The sequence below is a fragment of the Scyliorhinus torazame genome, chromosome 5 (genome assembly GCF_047496885.1).
Source record: "Scyliorhinus torazame isolate Kashiwa2021f chromosome 5, sScyTor2.1, whole genome shotgun sequence".
NCBI classification, from domain to species: Eukaryota; Metazoa; Chordata; class Chondrichthyes; order Carcharhiniformes; family Scyliorhinidae; genus Scyliorhinus; species Scyliorhinus torazame.
The window spans coordinates 174,791,305-174,812,942 of record NC_092711.1 but is presented as its reverse complement, the minus strand read 5'-3'; the positions used below and the strand labels follow the sequence as shown (position 1 = coordinate 174,812,942).

The 21,638-nt window shown below is 51.1% G+C and overlaps 1 protein-coding gene and 1 pseudogene across 1 annotated transcript in view; one reads left to right on the top strand and one right to left on the bottom strand.

Moving 5' to 3' along the window:
* Nucleotides 1-21,638, top strand: part of LOC140422386 (uncharacterized) — a 151,420-nt gene that overhangs the window by 18,899 nt on the left and 110,883 nt on the right. The window lies entirely within an intron of this gene.
* On the bottom strand, nucleotides 8,657-15,681 carry LOC140422397 (josephin-2 pseudogene; annotated as a pseudogene).

Sequence of the window (21,638 nt, the reverse complement as noted above, 5' to 3'; positions counted from 1 at the left end):
ACAAATTTGATTGAATTTTCTGAGGAGGTGACCAGGTGTGCAGATGAGGGAAGTGTAGTTGATGTAGTTCATATGAATTCCAGCAAAGCTTTGACAAGGTCCCGCATGGTAGGCTGATAAAGACAGTAAAAGCACATGGGATACAGGGTAATGTGGCAAATTGAATCCAAAATTGTCTTTGTGATAGGAGACAGACAGTGGAGGTAGAAGGCTGTGTGACTGGAGGCCTGTGTCTAGTGGCGTACCACAGCAAACAGTGCTGGGACCCTCATTGTTTGTGCTCTATACACAATACAGAAGAAAATGTGCAGTGATGACAAATAAGTTTGTAGATGTCATGAAGATTGGTCGCGTGGTTGACGATGAAGAAGGAGGTCAAGTTGCAGGAGGATAAAGACACATTGGGCAGATCAATGGCAGATGGAATTTAACCCTGACAAGTGCGAGGTGATGCACTTTGGAGGGAGTAACACAACAAGGGAGCTGTCAATGAATAGCAGGAGACGAGGAAGCTCGGAGGAACAGAGGGATCTTGGGGTGCATGTCCACAAATCCCTGAAGGCAGCAGGATAGGTTAATGGGGTAGTTCAGAAGACATACGGCCCACTTGCCTTTATCAGACGTGGCATAGGTTATATGAGCAGGGAGATTATGTTGGCGATGTACCGGACTTTGGTTAAGTAATAGCTGGAATACTGTGTGCAGTTCTGGTCACCGCACAATAGGAAGGATGTAATTGCACTGGAGAGGTGCAGTGGAAATTCACCAGGCAGCACAGTGGTTAGCACTGTTGCTTCACAGCTCCAGGAACCCGGGTTCGATTCCTGGCTTGGGTCTTTGTCTGTGCGGAGTCTGCACGTTCTCCCTGTATCTGCGTGGGTTTCCTCCGGTTTCCCCCCACAAGTCCTGAAAGACGTGGTGTTGGGTGAATTGGCCATTCTGAATTCTCCCTCAGTGTACCCGAACAGGCACCAGAGTGTGTGACTGGGGGATTTTCACAGTGACTTATTTGCAATGATAATGTAAACCTACTTGTGACACTAATAAAGATTATTAAAGGCTGTTGCCTGGGATGGAATATTTTACCTATGCAGAGAGTCTGGATAAGCTCGGGTTGTTTTCTAGAGCACAGAAGGCTGAGAGGGACCTGATCGACGTGTATAAAATTGAGGCTCAGTGACGGTGGATAGAAAGCAGCTGCTCTCATTAGTTGAAGTGTCAATAACAAGAGGACATGGAAATGAGGAAGAAAGTTTTCACCCAGAGGGTCTCAAACCGGCTGTGGTTAATTGTGCCAATGCAATTCAGGATGCAAAGTGAAATACTGGCGAATGAAAGTTTAAAACCCTCAAAACAACAAAGGCATTTGAATACTAACCACAGCGGGTTTAAGGACAAACCTCTTGATTTTTTTCAAAGGATGCAGCAATATTCTATATAACTGAAGCATAACCTCCCTACTTTTGTATTCAATTCCCCCACAATAAACAATAACATTCTATTAGCTTTCCTAATTACTTGCTGTACCTGAATACTCGCCTTTTGTGATTCATGCTCTTGGACACCCAGATACCCTCTGAATCTCAGAGCTCTGCAATCTCTCACCATTTAGATAATAAGCTTTTTTATTCTTTCTGCCAACATGGACAATTTCACATTTTCCCACGTTGTTCTCCATTTCCCAGATCTTTTCCCACTCAGTGACTGAGCTCCCACAGCCCTCTGGGGTAGAGGATTCCAAAGATTCACAACCCTCTGAGTAAAGAAATGTCTCCTACGAGACCGGTCCTAAGTGGCTTCCCCCTTATTTTGAAATTGTGTCCCCTGGTTCCAGACTCCCCAACCAGGGGAAGCATCTCACCTGCACCCACCCTGTCTATTCCTTTCAGTATTTTATAAGTTTCTATGAGATCACCTCAGCCATGATTGAATGGCGGAGCAGATTCGATGGGCTGAGTGGCCTAATTCTGCTCCTATGTCTTATGGTCACCTCTCATTCTACGAAACTGTAGAAAATACAGGCCCAGTTTCCCCAAACTCTCTTCATAGGACAGTCCTGCCATCCCTGGAACAAGTCTGGTGAACCTTCATTGCCCTCGCTCTGTGGAAATAATATCTTTACGAAGGTAAGGGGAGTAAAACTGCACACAGTACTCCAACTGTGGTCTAACCAAGGTTCTGTACAGTGGGTCTTTTCTGGCCGGTCTCACGACTTTGCTTCCAGTGGGCTGATGCTCATTGACCCTGGGAGAGCACATTTCCACTGAAATGATTCACAAAAGCCGATGAAGGACATTTATTTTATCCTTGATAGTAAATAGTGTTCTTCCCCCACGACAGGTAGATCTAAAATAAATACATTTGTCTCTGATCTGTTAGAGTGTGTTAATGCAGAGATACCTACAATATATGGATATTGTGTGTGAAAATATGTATTATGTTAACTAGATGGAGCATCACAAACTAAAGTAAGGGGCATGATGGGTTTTGCTGACTTGAGCACATTAATCAGAGACACAGACAATGAGCTGCTGAGCCAGGCCTTTCATCAGTGGCACAGGCAGCAACGTGGAGTCCCTGTTAATTGAATTACTGAGTTAGAACCATACAGCGCAGAAGGAGGCCATTCGGTCCATTATGTATGCACCAAACAAAGAACAAATGAGGAAATGAACAAAAGGGGATGGCACTGAAGCATGGTGGGTAGCTAGGCCAAGTCAGGAGTATTATGGTGAGGGGGATGGGTGATCACAGGGGCCTCAGGCAAAAGGAATGTGAAGGTAGCCTATTGGGACCAGTAATTGCTAAGATTACCTTATATGGCTAGGTTAAGGAATGTTAGAGAACCTATGGGAAACCCTACAATTGCCAAGTTACCTTATTTGGTCGTGTGTGTAACCTCATTTTTTTATACCAATGTATATGAGACAAAGTCTTTGTTCTATACCTCACTCACTCTGGGGATTCGACAAGACTCTGGCAGAGTGAGTCAGCTTGCAAGCTGCACAAATAAAGTAAATTGTTTTACCTACAATCCGACTCGTCTATTTACTGAGACCAGACTGAGGGCAAAAATTCTCATTTGGTGTCAGAAGTGGGATCTCAACAGATGATCACCGGTCATCTGCGAAATCAGAACTAAACTAGTCTTGGACGGAGAGGAAATGGGCCCACGATGTGAGTGGTTGGAAAATGACCATGTTGGTTTTCCTCTGTCTCATAGTCTGATAAAAGTTTGATCACTCGCCCATGGTCATGTAAGATCGTCTCGATGAGATCAAAGGTCAGTCTGGCGGATTAGAAAAATTAAATTTCAGTCGATGTAGGTACGACTGAGGGTCGATGAGAACCCGAGGGAATATCCTAGCGATAATTCAGTTAGAAACTGAGGGAATATCCTAGTGATAGTTCAGTTAAAAGCCGATTAGAGAACTGAGGGAATATCAGGGATAATTCAATTCCGTGTGTGTTGAAAACTAGAATTGATTAAGTTAAATTGCATTCTTGGACTGTAGTGGCGAACAACGCAGTCTGAGGAATAGTTCGAGATTAGGGGGAATTGTTTAGATAACACCCAGGTAGTCCGTTACAAGCATCATGTGGTAAATACCCAGACCAAGGAAGGGACTTTAGGCAGTTTTCCGCAGCTCTAAATAAGAAATTGGGAGATGAATGGCCACTAGGGGGAACCAAAGATTTGGAAATCGTTAAGAAAATTCAGGAGAAAATCTGGAAAATGAATAGGGAATGAAGGCCAAAGAGTTAAATGGATTATGGAGGCAATATTGCCAAGAGGAGAAAGATAATACCCTGTTATCAAATTGGCAAGAAAATGCCCCTAAAATGGCAATATCAATTAGTGAAGGGGGAACCAGAAGACTCTGGAAATCCTGAAAAAGGAGTATGCATTCAAAAAACGCGCACAGAAAATGAAATGAAAATCGCTTATTGTCACAAGTAGGCTTCAAATGAAGTTATTGTGAAAGGCCCATAGTCGCCACATTCTGGTGCCTGTTCGGGGAGGCTGGTATGGGAATTGAACCGTGCTGCTGACCTGCCTTGGTCTGTTTTAAAAGCCAGCGATTTAGCCCAGTGTGCTAAACCAGCCCCATCACAGAAGGAAAGGGAGATACCTAAAAGGGCAGACTCGAGTGAGAAGAGTGGACTACGTAGTTCAATGGCTGGCCTTGCATTGACAGAGGTAAATGACGACCTAGAGAATTGGACCATGTCCGGTAGGGTCCCAACGGCACTAGAGGCATTGCCTTCACCACCTCCAGCGCCACCAGGGTATCATAATTTATATCCAGTCGCTGTTCCCCAGATTCAATTCATGTTGGCCACTCCAGTCCCTTTAGACTCAGTCTCACAGGCCCAGACGATTATCCCTCCCCCTCTGGCCGATCGTCTAGTAGCTCCGGAGGCACCGCTGCCAGCTCCTTCAATTGATAGCTCAGGTCCTACTTCCTCACCCCCGACACCCGTTAGAAAAGGGAAACCCCGTTATACAAGCCCAGTTGGGTGGAGGACCCGATCTCGGACTATGAAAAAGGCATCTTGAGACAATCCGGAAACAATTACGCCTACGACCTAGATCCTTTAAGGCCAAGATGACAGGACAGAAAATTCTGTTACCACGTGACGAGGACCGGGACGGTTCTGAAGAACCGGAGCCCCCCATATCGGAAGGGGAGGACTCAGATGCTTCTGAAGAGGAATCTCCCCTACCTACACCATCTTTGACACCCCCTAGCGAGACTCCGAGACAGTTACCGATCAGGAAAATGCCCAACCCTGATGTCGCTACAGCGGCAGCTCAGCCCACGATCGATGTTTACTTTCCGTGGAGACCCAGTGAGATGGTGGCTATTCTAGCTGCAATCCCAGACAGGAAGAAATTCCATGATGCTTTTGTGGACTATCTGAGAACCACCATCTCAGTTTACCAAGCAGACCCTAGGGACCTCTGGGCCCTAGTCCAACAGGTCTTAACCCCAGCCGCAGTCATCTCAACCATTTGGATTATGCCGACCACGCGGCATTTCAACAGGCCCATGCCCTGGACGATGATAGACGGGCACAAATCCTGAATGCACTAAGTGCCACGTTTCAAAAGCCCATAAACATCTCTGCCATCCTAGATATCAAACCCAAAAAGACTGAGGAGCCAGAGGAATTTCTGGAACGCTTTAATGAAATCTACCATGGGCAATCAGGCAACTTACCGTATCAAAATGGTCAGAATTCCCCTCAATATTGTGCTATGTTAATGCATTGCCTACCACCTTCCGTGGCCACCGCTGTGAAATGGAATAACATGAATTGGACAGAGAACGACCCTTCCCAGATGGCCCAGGAAGTTAGATTTTACTGGAAGGAGGGCGGAGGCCAAGAAGGGGGCCCAGTTACAAAAAAAGAGAGTATGTAATGAAAAAGGATGATCCGAGACCCGAACCGAGCGCAGGTACGGTGGCTTACCAGCTGGAACCCCAATATTGTGACCTCGGGTGGGTGGATCAACACGGGGGAGGATATCAAACCCACACAAATGGATCTTCAGCCCCTCTCCACGGCCCGCCGTATGCACCAGCAATCTTGCAACTGCCACTCCCTCTGCGGGGCCATAGGTCCACCGGAAGAAGGCCGGGATATAGAGGGAATAATTCATGTTTCAACTGTGGCCACGCAGATCACTGGCATCAGGAATGTCCATTTAGAAGACAGGTGGCAGGAGGAGGATACCCGACGCAAAGGAGGGGGTACCCACCAAGGGAGGGCAGACGAGGTACACCGACTTCTCCCAAACAAACCCCTTCCCATCACAAGACTCTGGCGAGCCAATTTAGTCATACGGACTCTCCATTCGGACAGAGAACCCATCGTTTCTCTGCAGATAGGAGATCAACATTACCCATCTATGATCGACACCGGAGCAGCCATGTCTTCGGTGCAATCGGAACTCCAGCTACCACTATCCGACCACACCCAGCATTTGTCGGGGTTCCAAGGCCAGGTGCGTCAGTATCCCATTTCAGAACCGGTGAAGGCAACTTATGAGAATGAGTCGACAGATCATCAATTTGTGGTCACCACCGGATTGGACTGCAATTTGCTGGCCCGAGATCTACTGTGTATCTTCCAGCTGCGGCTGGAATGCGGGGACAAGGGGGTAATGGTTCAATCATGGAGGCCGAGACAACAGTGTTATGTCTCTACTACACCCCAGTGGTGGACGTTGGACATAGAACATTCGCTGTCCCACGTTACCCTGGCTTATGACAGAACCGGACAGAGCCGGGAATTAGAGGACAAATATCGGTCGTTAGTTGGGACCGGATGGCCAATCACGATTACAGCCACAGTCACGGGACAAGAAGGTACAGCCGACTTTGTTACAATACCACCACATTTATGGCAACAATCCGCCTCCGTGGCCCCCCATATTACACGCCAGGTCCACAACCCATACCATGCCAAGGATCTGGGGCTTATGGTAAGGAGGGCGGTGGACCAATCGGATCTGACAGAATATGCACTCCAGGTACTGCCAGACGGCACTTCCATACGGTACTCCGAGGCCCGAGACGGTTAACACCCGACTCCAGCATCATCTGGGGCGCGACGTTTTGGAATATGTTAACCCTCAGGTTTGGGGGGATCACCCGTCACAGGTGGGACAGGCGGAGGTTACACCCATTAAGGACCATGTGACTCCGCCCTCCATTCGACAAAGCCCCTGAAACCCCAAGCCATCCCGTCTATAGCCAGATTAACCCAAGGACTGTTGCAACAGGGGATCCTGGTCCCGTGCCTATCAAAATGTAACACACCCATACTTTGCGGTGTCCAAACCAGGCAAACCGGACCAGTACCGGCTAGTACAGGACTTGCGTTCAATTAATGCCATCGCGCAGCCATTACATGCCCTCGTCCCTAATCCCGCCCACATACTGGCTCAAATCCCAGCCTGAGCCCGGGTCTTCGCCATAGTCAACCTCCAACACGCTTTCATTGCTCTCCCACTCGCGCTTGAAAGCCAGTATTTGTTTTCCTTCACCTACAATGGACAGCAGTATACCTGGACCCGACTTCCACAGGGATTTGTTAACTCACCCATTCTTTTCTCCAGATGTCTGCAGACTCAACTCCAGACTCTGAGTTTGAAACATGGTTCCACTCTCGTACAGTACGTAGATGACCTGTTGATAGTCAGCCCCGATGAACCCAGTAACAGGGAAGATGTGATACAATTATTAAATCACCTATCCTCACTGGGCTATGTTGTTTCACAATCCCAGGTACTGGTGGCCCAGACAAAAGTCAAGTTCCTGGGAATCCTACTCACAGCCACAGAAAGAAGTCTCGAAACCAGTTAAATTGAACCTATGTGCCAACTCCCCGCCCCTACCACAGCCAAGGAGGTCCGTCACTGGCTGGGCATGGTAAATTATTGCGGGCAGTGGATACCAAACATCGCTGTCTATACTAAGCCTTACACCAGCAAGGAATGGACTTTTACTCTCGCCACCGAGGCCCTCGAAGCCTTCCGTCTCTTAAAACAGGGCTTATTACAAGCCCCAACCCTGTGCAGGCCCTTATATGACCGACCGTTCCAGTTGTACTGTACTATTACTGAGACCAGACTGAGGGCAAAAGGAACGTAAATTCTCACAGAAACCTCCACGGGTCCACCCCTCCCATTTCCACCATTAGCCCAGCCAACGCCTTCACCCCCCCCCCCCCCCCCCCTGATGGGACCAGAGAGCGCAGCCGTGACCTGTCTAACCTTGGCTCCTGCACCAAGTTCCAATCCCACTCAGTTCGTGTGTGTCCAAGTCAGGGACAGCCCCAAACACCTTCTTTGCGAATGCCACATCGTCCCAATTGGGACCGTATACACTTACTAGTGCCACTAACCTCCCCTCCAGTGCCCCTGTCACAATCACATACCTACCTCCCTGATCTGCAACCACCTTCTCCATCTGGAAGCGTACTCTTTTGCTGACCATTACCGCTATCCCTCGAGCCCTTCCGTCAAATCCAGAGTGAAACATCTGACTAACCCAGCCCTTTTTAAGTCTCACCTGGTCCTTCACCCTCAAGTGAGTCTTCTGCAGCATTGCTACATCAGCTTTCAAACCTTTAAGATGCGCAAGCACCCTTGACCTCTTGACTGGACCTCCCAACCCCCTCACGTTCCACATGACTATCCTAACTGAGGGTCTCTCACTCCCCCCCCCTCTTAACCACCATCATCATACCACCGGGCCCTGCCCCATGAGCCTTACCCACCCCTATCCATTATTAACATCGAACCCCCCCCCCCCCCCCGCACTTCCTCTCGAAAAAAAGTCTCCCTGTATTGATCCCCCCCTTGCTCGGCTCGTAGGCCCATCAAAACCTGCCAACCAGGCTCCAATGTCCGCAGCCCTCCTCTCACCTCACCTCCGTTCACTAGCCAACTTTAGTTAGCTTGCACAGGTTCCTCCCCCCAAGGTATACTGTCACCTCCCACCCAGCCCCAGAGATAAACAACAATCCATCCCATACAATTCATTGAAATAACATATAACCATCGCAACACAGAATGCCAATGAACCCAAACAATAAAAACTCTGAAACAATGTGAAGAAAAGAAAATTACAATACACGACAATGAAAAGAAAGTTATAGCATTTATACATTTTCCAGCTCCCCAACCACAGTCTCTTCCAGCTCCGCTCCTCACGTCTGTCCCAAGCCTTCTGCCTGCACGAACGCCTCAACCACCTCCACTGTTATATGTCACCCTCCGCTTCGCCGGGTATACCACACCAAGTCGCACCCCCTTGTTGTAAATGTTGCCTTTACTCGGCCGAATGGCGCTCGTCTCTTTGCCAACTCCACCGTCAAGTCCTGGTAAACCCAAACTCCACACCATCCCACTGCACCTCGCGCTTCTGCTTCGCCCAGCTTAACACCTTCTCCTTCATGTGGTATTCATGGAAGCAGATAATTACTGCTCCTGGCGGTTCATTTACTTTGGGCTTTGGCCTTAACGACCGATGAGCTCGGTCCAGCTCAAACCGGGAGGGGTTCTCACTCTCCCCCATCAACTCCGCCAGCACCTTAGCAAAGTACTCTGTTGGCCTTGAGCCCTCTGTCCCTTCGGGCAAGCCCACAATTCTCAGATTTGCTCGGAGTCCTCTGTTAGCCTCCACCACCCTCCGCATATCGTCCCACATCGAGGTGAGCTGGTCGCTGTGCTGCGACATGGCCTCCTCCACTCCCTTCATCTTCTTGTCCTGCTCGCTCACCTCGGCCGATGTCTTTTTGCCACAGCTACCCTCACCGGGGCAATTGCCTCCTCCACCAATGATCTCAGTGCGACCGCCATCTCCTTCCTCAAAGCCTCCATGTGCCTCGCAAACTGCTTCTCCAGCTCCACAGCCATCACCTCGGTCATCTGTTCCACCGTAAGCAATGCGGCCCCACCTTGCGGTCCGGCATCTGCCATCTTGTCAGTGCTTTTGCTGGTCCTCTCATTCGACGGCGAACCCACGTTTCCTCCTTCGCCGCTGCTTTTTGCATCTTTTTTTTCCCCCAGTGATTGGTGTCATTCTTTTATTTAATGATGTGATATTCCCAATGAGAGAGTGACCTCGAGGAATTGAGCTGAGTTCTAACTGTACCATCAAGCAACATTGCATAATATTATGTATTAAAACCCCATTCCTGTTTGTTTCAGTTAGGTCAATGAACTTAAACTATGTGACGATGGAGCAATATAGGAAATGATAGAGGCAATGATTCAATAACAGTCCTGCTGATATTGTCTTTTTAAACATTTCAAATTCTTTTTAAAAATAAATTTAGAGTTTCCAATTATTTTTTCCACCTCCCCAGCACGCTGGCTTAATCTGTCACAGCTGGAGGTCTGAGTCAGCCCGCCATCGGCGGCGAGACTTTCCCCCCTCACCGCTTCCGCTGTCCGATCTCCCGTGTCTTGCGTTCAGGGAGCGAGCAGCCAGCTTCCGTCCTCCTCCACCTCCCTCGGCACCACCAGCAGCAGCTCACAGGGATCCTGGGTGATCTGATCCTGCAGGAACTTCCTCAGTTCCTCTTCATTCCCGATTGGAACCGGGGCCTTTAGTTTGGAGTCCAGGTTGTAGTAGGCCCCGTTGATTTGCCTGACTGCCACCCAGTGCTTGCGCTGGATGGGGAGCGAGACAAAGCCCAGCGTCATGTTGGAGGGAATGTTGAGGATGAAGCCATGGACCCGGCTCAGCACCAAGCTGCTGAGCGACTTGCGTTTATCCCACCAAATCGCAGCGAGACCTTGAGTTAGCAAGGCGGCCATGAGGACGTTGACATCATAGTTCCCAGTTCCTAACAAACTGCGATGTGGATTCACCAGTGAGTCGGGAGCCAGCTGGCCGCTCAGCCCGTCCAGCTGCTGCTGGGTAAAGAGCGGCTGCTGCAGGAGGTTGTTGAGGGTGTGGAGGGCGCAGAGCTCCAGACGCTGCCGCTCGTGGTACAGCGGAGGGGGGGGCTCCGACATCCCCACACCTGGGGGGGGCTCCGACATCCCCACACCCGGAGAGTGAGGACAGGCCGCCGGGTGAGTCACTGCCAACCCCGAGGATGCGCCATTCCCGACCAGGCCCGGACGGAGAGCCCTTTTTTATCTTTTAACGACTTATTGTTTTTCTTTTTCTTCCTTCAATCTAAAAAAAAAATGTCTTCAAAAATATTTATTAAAAATATTCCTCAAAACGTCACCTGGGACCGGATTTCCGACTTCTTAAAAAAACACACTCTAGGCGGGAGCCACCCGGTGTGGAACATCTCCACTACATTGCGCCCTGGCTTCGGGCCTGCTGCCTCATCCTCAGTTTGGCTCCGCCCCCGTTGCTCCAAATGCGTGCGTCCGGGCCCGACACCTCAGCTCCGGCCGCCAGACACTCGTGTGGGGTTCCTCGCCGGTTCTGAAACCGGCCCGGCTGGACGCCCGGGACAGCCCCAAAGGCTGCCAGAAATCGGAGGTGGGGGGGGGGGGGGGAGCAAAAAAACGGGGAAACCCCCGAAATCGGCATAGACAGTGGCCACCGGCGGGAGCTCCTCTAGGACCGAGACTTGGACTCTTTCCACAGTCAGTCCCCTGGAACACTCTCACTCGGGTGTGTGTGTCTCGGTGCTTTTCCAGTCACACTGATGTTTAAAATCTTTTGATGCCGACAGATCGGGCAAACGTTTCTCCTTCGAGGTTCAAAGTCCGATGATACTCAGATCCCAAGGTATTGAGTGACTCTGTAAGACCGAGACGTGATAATTGAGATTTGTGTCTGTAATTCCTCCTCTTGTAATATCTGTAAAAGGAGTTTACAAAAGTCAACACTCAGTACAGGACAGAAATTCAGAACAGAGAATTCTTGTTTCTATGGAACATTCCTTCCTCTCATTCCCCAATACCTCGACTACAATACCTATTCCCCATACCTAGTCTCCAGGGAGTGGACTCGGAGGGACGGAGTGTCGGAGCTGTGAGGACAAAAACCTTATCTCGGGGATTCACAGCCGAGTCTCCAGGGAGCGGACTCGGAGGGGCAGGGTATCGGAGCAGTGACTGTAGGAAGGATGAGCTAGCTGACCACTGCACCCTGGTACAGGAGGCCATTCAAGGGGGGGAGGAAGTGGTAGTTGTCGGGGATTCTATAATTAGGGGAACTGATAACATCCTTTGGAAGCAGGACCGAGAGTCACACATGGTATGTTGCCTGCCCGGTGCCAGGGTGAGGGGCATCTCTAACTGGCTTGAAAGGATATTGGAGAGGGAGGGGGAGGATCCAGTTGCTGTGGTCCACATTGGGACAAACAACATCGGCAAGACTAGGAAAGAGGACCTGTTTGGGAATATCAGGAATGAGGCACAAAATTAAAGAACAGGTTCTCAAGGGTTATAATCTCTGGATTATTACTCGAGTCACGTACAAATTTGGCACAGGGATGAGAAAATTACAGAAGTAAACACTTGGCTAAAGGAGTGGTGCGGAAACGAGGGGTTCCATTTCATGGGGCACTGGCATCAGTATTGGGACAGGAGGGATCTGTACCGTTGGGACAGTCGCCACCTGAACCGATCTGGGACCAGTGTCCTCGTGGAAAGGATAAATAGGGAGGTCAGAAGGACTTTAAACTAATAAATGGAGGGGGAGGGGACGGCCTCGGGAACTCAATACAGTTCCAAAAACAAGTAGCAGGATGGTCTGGACTGGACAAATATACCGGTTATAAAGTTTACAGGAGGGACGGAGAATATGGCAGAGGGGGTGGAGTAGCCTTACTGATTAGAAATACCATCACCTCAATGGTGAGGATTGGATTTGTTTATTGTCACGTGTACCGAGATACAGTGAAAAGTATTGTTCTGTGTACAGTTCAGATAGATCATTCCATCCATGAGAACAATACATAGGGCAAACATCAATACACAAGGCGCCTTCTCCTCCTCCAAAATATCCCCGTAAACCACCAATACTATCCCTTCCCCAGTCTCCCTGCCGTCAGCACCTCCTCCAGCAATGTGGAAGCTGGTTCTACTGGGAAACTCTGTATCTACTTTCTGGCAGTCTCGAATCTGCATATATCTAAATATTTCCCCTTGCTCCAGCCCATACTTCGCAACCAGCTCCTTCAATCCCGCAAAACGACCCCCAAGAAATAAATCTTTTCGTGTCCTCATTCCTTTCCAATCCCATCTCCGAAAATTTCCAATCCCACTTCCCTGGCTCAAATCTATGGTTGTCCTCTCCTTTCTTAAGGAGAAAGTCGACATAGCTTTTTTGCAGGAAACTCATCTGGATGATGAGGAACACTTTAAATTGAGGCGGGATTGGGCGGGGCAGGTTTTTTCATCTCCTTTTCATCAAGGAGCAGGGATGTGGCAATCCTTATTAATAAAAATATCCCTTTTAAGGTTGAAACCTGCACCAAGGACAAAGGAGATAGATATGTGATCATTAGAGGTTCAGTGCATGGTGATGTTGCTTCAATAATGAATGTTTATGGATCCCTGAATTACTCTCCGGAGTTCATTACTAAGGCCTTTGTGCATTTTGCAGAGTTAGCTTCAACTAAGTCTTTTATGGTTGGCGACTTCAACTGCCACTTAAATCCTCTGGAAGATAAACTCCCGGTTACCAGGAACAGCCCCCCCCCCCCCCCCCCCGCCCAACCCTGCAAGCTAGGGCATCGGCCTTTACTTGTGAGAAGGTGGGTTCTGTGGATGTTTGGAGAACGTTGCACCTGAGGGGTGGAGATTTTACATTCTTATAGCCCTAATCAATGTCATACTAGAATCAACAACATTTTTATGCTATCGTAATGCATGGTAGCATAGTGGATAGCATAATTGCTTCACAGCTCCAGGGTCCCAGGTTCGATTCTGGCTTGGGTCACTGTCTGTGCGGAGTCTGCACGTCCTCCCCGTGTGTGCGTGGGTTTCCTCCGGGTGCTCCGGTTTCCTCCCACAGTCCAAAGATGTGCAGGTTAGGTGGATTGGCCATGATAAATTGCCCTTAATGTCCAAAATTGCCCTTAGTGTTGGGTGGGGTTGCTGGGTTATGGGGATAGGGTGTGGAGGTGTTGACCTTGGGTAGGGTGCTCTTCTCCAAGAGCCGGTGCAGACTCGAATGGCCGAATGGCCTCCTTCTGCACTGTAAATTCTATGATTCTATGTCAAGGACGATCCTACACCTAGTGTCCTCTTGCACCGTAGTGACCATCGATTGTGGACCATCCCCCTGTTTCTCTGGAATTCTACTAGAGAGTTCACCACAGGTCGAGAATGTGGAGGTTTGCTGCCTCTCTGATAAGAGATACTTCATTTACTAAGCATTTTAAGAACGAGTTTGAGTTCTTCCTTTGGGTTAACTCGACCCCTGGTATTTCCCCCCTCCATTTTATGGGAGACATGTAAAGTTTATGCTCGAATGCTGAAGAACCAGCAATGTCTGGGGGTTTGTTTCACGAAGGCCGAGCAGAATTATAAAGAGATCTCGAATAAGCTATTGCTGAAGGAGGTTAATGAGACAAGAGTGGCTTTGGATTCCCTATTGATGCAGCAGGTCGAGAAAGGTTTGCGAGGCAGATGTACGACTTTGGGAATAAACCGAGCAAATACATGACCTGTTTGACAAAGAAAAAGGCCGACATTGGAACAATTCCCTCTGTGTGGCTTGGGGGAGGGAAAAGGGTTGTGAGGAGCGAGGAGATAAACAGGGATTTGGGGAATTCTATGCAAGATTATAAAGTCTCTGAAGTCTGGTGAAGTGTTGCTGGATATGGAGCATTTATTCTCTTCCCTGAGGCCTCAGAAAGCCAGTGTGAGCCTCTTAATGCTCCCCTTTCAGGGGAAGAGGTTTCAAAGGCCATGAAGGAGCTGCAGCCGGGTAAAGCACCGGGACCGGAATGGCTGTGGGTGTGAGTTTTATCGGGAGCTTGAGGATTTGTTGTTGGACCCTTTGATGGGTATGTATTGTCACTCTTTTGACTCAGGGATGCTGCCATCGACTGTTCGGGAGGCTACTATCTCTTTGATTCTGAAGGACCCAGAGGATGGTGCCTCTTATTGGCCAATATCTCTTTTGAACCTTGACTTCAAATTACGATCTAAAGTTTGGCGAGAAGGCTGGAGGACATCCTTCAAACAATCGTGCGGGTCGGGGGGACCAGTCTGGGTTTATATGGGGGAAGACATTCCAGTAACAATGTTGGAAGGTTGCTGAATGTGATTCAGGCTTTTCAGAAATACACAGTGGGTGGGCTGGTGATCTCCTTCGATGCAGAGAAAGCTTTTGCTCGAGTCGAATTATCTGGTGCGTACAGTTCGAGGCTTCGGATTGGGTGAGGATTATGTCGCGTGGATTCAATTGTTAGATTAAAGGTAAAGTCGCCAAGGTCCCAGATGACCAGAGGCTGCTTTCCCCATTGAGAGGTATATCTGACTGGTGGTGATTTAACCTGAGGATCAACACACCTCAGGCACGATACAAGGTTGAGAAGCTGGTGCCTTCATGAATAACCTCAGCCGGGAATTGAAGCCTCCCTCTGCATCACAAACCAGCTGTCCAAACAACTTGAGCTAAACCGGCCCCTGTTATATTACAGGCTGGTCAGGGGCAGGGCTCATGGATGGTTTATAGTTGTCGTATTTGAGCTTCAGAGAGTCTCGACAAATAAATGTGTGAAGCTGAGGGAGCAAAGGATGTCAATGTATTTAAGAGAGAGAGAGAACTGGGCCAAGCTTTGCAGAGTCTGCACCCTCCCTGGATTCACTTCCTTTCCCTTCAGTTGCTGCAAGTCACCAATTGAAGGTCAGAATGAGAAAATAAATGGAAAAGGGGAAAAAAAGAAAGTGTTTTACTCACAGATGTTGCGGACAGGAGGACATTTCAGTCTGTGTGATGTTCAAGCTCCATTCACACAAAGCCCGCGCTGATTGCCTGGAGGACCAGAGTACTTCCGGTCATCCAACCCTTCCCATTGGTCAACGCCTCAGCAGAAAGGTTAGCGGTGAGCTTTCCTTCGCACATGCGCAGTCTCTCTTCTCCCTCGGACATGCTCAGTCCCGGGCCGGGGGAGGGGAAATCACCGAGAGGCTTCTTGTTCTGGCCGGAGCAGTCAGCCGGTTGCCTGGAAACCTTGTCTCAAGAAGGGGGAACAATGAGTGAGGCGGAGGAAGGTTGTTGACCAATGGGAAGTGTTGGTGAACCGGAAGGACTCTCTTCCACCATCCAATCAGCTCCCCCATTGTTCGAACGTGGAAACTGGACAATGAGCAAAACTGGGGCCTCACACAGACTGAAAACTTCTTCCTGTCTCCAACATCTGTCAGTAAAACACTTTCTTTTCTGCCCCTTTCCATTTATTTTCTCATTCTCACCTTCAATCCCCGTTTCTATCACTAAGCTAGTCCCACTTGCCAGCATTTGGCCCATATCCCTCTATATCCACCCTGCCCATGTAACTGTCTAACTGCTTTTTAAAGGACAAATTTGTACCCGTCTCTACCACTGCCTCTGGCAGCCGTTCCAGATGTTCACCACCCTCTGTGTGAACTTCTCCTCTGGTCTCTTTTGTATCTCTCTCCTCTCACCTTAAACCTATGCCATCTAGTTCTAGACTCCTCTTCCTTAGGGGGAAATGTTGACTATATACCTTGGGCGCGATTCTCTGCTCCCGCGCCGGTTGGGTCGCCAAATTTCCCCGTGACGCCGGTCCGACACCCTCCCGCGATTCACCCAAGCGGCAAGAACGTCCCCGTCGAGTTCCACACGGTGCAGGCGGGAGAATCGCCCGAGACACCCAAAATGGCGATTCTCCGCCACCCCCGCTATTCTCAGGCCGGATCGGCCGACGGCGTGACCCCAGTTCACGCCATCGGCGTTCACACCTGCTATTTAAAGTCGTCAGCCAGTCGTGCTGGCTGACGCTGACCAGTGAGGAGGTGAGCGGACTGTTCCGCAGCTCCTGGAGACCGGGTCGGCTTCCCCGAGAAGGCTGCGGCCAACGGGGGGATGAGGGAGAGTGTGCAGGTGGGAGGGGGGGGATGAGGGAGAGTGTGCAGGTGGGAGGGGGGATGAGGGAGTGTGTGCAGTTGGGAAGGGGGATGAGGGAGAGTGTGCAGGTGGAAGGGGGGATGAGGGAGAGTGTGCAGGAGGGAGGGGGGATGAGGGAGAGTGTGCAGGTGGGAGGGGGGATGAGGGAGAGAGTGCAGGTGGGAGGGGGGATGAGGGAGAGTGTGCAGGTGGGAGGGGGGGATGAGGGAGAGTGTGCAGGTGGGAGGGGGGATGAGGGAGAGTGTGCAGGTGGGAGGGGGGATGACGGAGAGTGTGCAGGTGGGAGGGGGGATGAGGGAGAGTGTGCAGGTGGGAGGGGGTATGAGGGAGAGTGTGCAGGTGGGAGGGGGGATGAGGGAGTGTGTGCAGGTGGGAGGGGGGATGAGGGAGAGTGTGCAGGTGGGAGGGGGATGAGGGAGAGTGTGCAGGTGGGAAGGGGGATGATTGAGAGTGTGCAGGTGGAAAGGGGATGAGGGAGAGTGTGCAGGTGGGAAGGGGGATGAGGGAGAGTGTGCAGGTGGGAGGGGGGATGAGGGAGAGTGTGCAGGTGGGAGGGGGGATGAGGGAGAGTGTGCAGGTGGGAGGGGGATGAGGGAGAGTGTGCAAGTGGGAGGGGGGATGAGGGAGAGTGTGGATGGTATCGTCCATCCGCGGATGTCACATGTCAGCCGCCCTGATATGGCAGGACGGTGACGGGGCCACGGCCGCAGGTTGCCGTGTGGCTGATGGGCACAGGCGACTGGCACACTGGTGAGGAGTATGGTGTGAACTGACCGTTGGACGCAGACAGTGACCAGATGTTAGGCTGGGTGCGTATAGAACATAGAACAATACAGCGCAGTACAGGCCCTTCGGCCCACGATGTTGCACCGAAACAAAAGCCATCCAACCTACACTATGCCATTATCATCCATATGTTTATCCAATAAACTTTTAAATGCCCTCAATGTTGGCGAGTTCACCACTGTAGCAGGTAGGGCATTCCACGGCCTCACTACTCTTTGCGTAAAGTATCTGCAGGGCGACCATCCCACCGGGGCACACAGGTATCCCATGCAACCCGGCTGGCGAGGTGTGGAAGAACCTTCATGTAACATGTTGTTTCTCTGCCCCCTCCACCCTCCTGCAGATCACCATGTATGCCAACCAGACAGCGATGTTCACTGCCGTGGTTGGAGCTGCAGCTCTGGAGTTTGCCATCCGGCAGCGTAGAGTCAAACGGCCCACAGTGGCTACAGATGCAGCAGTTGCTGCTGCAGCAGAGGGGATGGCCGTGGAGTGGCCCATCGTCGCCGCGCAGGCCGCAGGCGCTCACGACCCGAATGTACAGGGAGATGCCGAGGGGAACATTGACCCCCTGACGGCGAGGAATGCAGAGGAAGTGCTTGGGGAGGAGGAGGAGGAACAGGAGGATCCACTGATGGTGGTGCCAGGGCGCCACAGGCGTCCAGCAAGGCCGAGGGTGTACCGTGTCAGAATGTCGTTCGAGGCCCTACCGGACATCACATGCAGGAGGAGACTACGGTTCAGCAGGGAGACGGTCGCACATATATGCCACCTCTTGGCGCACCTCGCACCACTTGGAACTGGTGGAGGACATGCGTTACCAGTCTCCGTCAAGGTGACGGTGGCCCTAAACTTTTATGCGACCGGTTCCTTCCAGGCGCCGAGCGGGCACCTCTCCGGAATATCACAGGCATCGGTCCACAGGTGCATCAGGGCCGTCACCGACGCTTTGTACTCCATCGCGGACAGGTACATAAAATTCCCCGAGGACCGAGCACAGCAGGAAGCACGGGCACGTGGATTCGCCAAGGTGGCCGGGATACCGATGGTCCAGGGTGTCATCGATGGTGTGCACGTCCCCATGCACCCACCTGCAGACAACAGGGAAGTGTTCATGAACAGAAAGGGCGCGTACTCCATGAACATTCAGGTGGTGTGCGACCCCCACATGAAGATCATGCACGTGTGTGCAAAGTACCCCGGGAGTGTGCATGACGCCTACATTCTGGCACAGTCATTCATCCCCGCAATGTTCGATGGATGTCCCCCCCGGCTGAGGGGCTGGTTGCTCGGCGACAAGCGCTATCCGTTGAGGTCATGGCTGATGACGCCAATACGGAGGCCTCAGACCAACGCGGAGAGCCTATACAATGAGGCACATGCAGCAACCTGGGGTGTGGTGGAGCGGTGCTTCGGCCTGCTGAAGATGCGATTCAGATGCCTGGACCGCTTCGGAGGGGCCCTGCAGTACCGGCCCGACAGGGTCGGTCGCATGGTTGTGGTCTGCTGTGCGCTGCACAACATTGCCATGCAGAGGGGAGATGACCTGGTGGAGGAGTCGGAGGGAGGACCCGACGGCACCGGAGGTAACGCAAACGAGGGGGGTGGGGAAGAGGAGGATGTGGAGGAGGAGGATGATGGCGCGCATCAGGATGAGGGGAGGGGCGCAGGACACAGACACTGTTCGCGTGCTGGTTACGTCCAGGAGGCTGCACGACAGCACCGCCGCGGACAGCGGGCACGCGACGTGTTGGTGGCCACACGGTTCACGCACTGTGGGGGTGGGATTCGCTGAACACTGCCACGTGCACCGTCACTCCTGCACACGGGCACCACACAGCAACCCCCCCCCCCCCCCCCCCGGCACTGGCCCTGGGGAACATAAAGATTTGGGGTTCGTTAGACACGGTGGGGGTGTATGGTGGTTGTGGGTGCCCAGTGTGAGGGGGGGAGGGGAGCGAGGGTGCAGTGGCATGAGTGTGTGGGGGGAGGGGATCGAGGCTGCAGTGGGCAATGTGTGAGGGAGACTATGACGGGTTGGGGGGGGGGTGAAGACATGCAGGGTTGTCTCACTTCTGCACCTCCGAGCTGGGTGTCGCGACCTCCCGGGTGGCGGATCCCCCAGCGGGGTCCAGGGCCCTCTGCTCGTGAACGTTTAGGGGGTGCAGCACAGGGGACCCCCCTCCGGTTCTCAAACACTCACGCTGGTTGTGAGCTGTCTTGTCCTGGGGTGGGGGGGGTGGGGGGTCCCGGGGCTCATGTGGGTCGAGTAAAGCGTTGGGCACCTTGACCCCGCCCAAACCCCCCCGATGCCCCAATCCCCCCGACCCCCCCACCACTGCACCTGATGCTCCAACGCCCCCCTGACCCCCCACCACTGCACCTGATGCTCCAACCCCCCCGACCACCCACCACCCCACTCCCCCCCCCCCTCATGCCGGGGGGGGGGGGGGAGAGGGGGGCCCTGGGGACACCCTCATGGCACTTACCCTCGCAGCCCGAGTGAGGTCGTGCAGTTTCTTCCGACACTGCTCCCCCGTCCGGGGGGTCTGCCCCACAGCGGTGCCAACCTCACGCCAACCGCACCTCACCGCGCTGGATGGCTGGCAATGCCCACGTCTTGGGCAGAGGATGTCCCTTCTCTGCTCGACCGCATCCAGCAGGGTGTCCAGGTCCGTGCCCGGAACCTCGGTGCGGCTCGTCGGGGCTCAGCCATCTCTTCTCCAGGTCCTCGGTGCGCGGATCGCGCCATTTATGACGCAGCGCCGCGTCATTTGGGCGTCGCGCGGTGACGCGGCTTTCGCGACATGCCCCCCGAGTTTCTCGCGGCCCCAATCCTAGCCCATTTTCAGGCCCTGAATCGGTCGGGATCGGGGCCGTTTCGTGCCGTCGTGAACCTCGACGGCGTTCACGGCGGCGTGGGCACTTAGTCGCGGGAGCGGAGAATCCCGCCCATTGTGTTTGGATTTTCACAGGGGATTTGCAATGGAAAGAAAGACATGGTTGTTGCACAAAATCAAGACTCAGTCTTTATTGATCTTTGCGAGTGGACCAAGTGTGATATATCCAAGGTTGGGGGACTAGTTCTAAAAATAAATTACATTTATTTGAGTGGCACAGTAGTTGGCCCTGTTGCCTCACAGCACCAGGGGCCCATGTTCGATTCTGGCCATGGTCACTGTCTGTGTGGAGTTTGTACGCCCTCCTGTGTCTGTGTGGGTTTCGTCCGAGTGCTCTGGTTTCTTCCCACAGTCCTAAGATGTATGGGTTAGGTGGATTAGCCCTGATAAATTGCCCCCCAGTGTCCAGGGATGTGCAGATTAGGTTATGCGGTTACGGGTGAGTGTATATGGGTAGAGTGCTCTTTGGAAGAGGCGGTGCCGACTCTATTTGCTAAATGGCCTCCTCCTGCACTCAAGGGATTCTGTATCTATTTTTATAACCCCTTTCGTGAACACTCGATCTCCTAAAGCTTTTTACAGCCTTTGAAGTACTTTTGAAGTGTAGTCAGAAGTTCTGGGTATGCCTCATTAATAATATTTAGTTTTAAAAATCAATCACTTGTCCATCTTGACTGTTATAAGTAACAAGGTCAAGGAAGCCATGTTAAACTCTGAATCCTGACTGGATCTTTATTTTGAAAATTCGTTCTGGATAAACCAAACTGTTTCTAGAAACTGCTGAATGAGGCAAAATTGTTTAAAGTGACAAATTGTTCCAGAATTTTGTGAAGCTACAGGGTATCATATTCTGCCAAAGTCTGGCTCAAGTCTAAGACTCATTGTTCAATCCAATCAAAGTTAGTCAGAAAGGAAGTGATTGTCTTCCATAAAACAGTCTTTTTCAACCACTGGATATTGTATTAACCAAACGTATTAATTAAAGATTACTGTATTAATTAGCTGCCAGTCCGTAACAGATGACTGATTCAGTAATGAGCGACAATTAAATAATCAATAATGAATCAGTAGTTACAGGAAGAGACTGAGTTTTATTTGCTGTAAAAATGTAAAAGCTTAATTGCTGTATGTAAAATATGTGCAATGAGGATAAATGTACTGGTAAGGGAGACCTTCAACCTCTGATTAGCCTCAACATTTGAAACTGTCTGAATAAGGGATTGTAGAGAATCAGATAAAGGGATAGTGTGAAACAGTTCTATTGTATTCCCGTCTGAGATAATGAGACGGTGGTGTCAGTAATTAGGATCCAATTAAATTAATCCACTGACCAAATTGACCAATTGTCATGTTA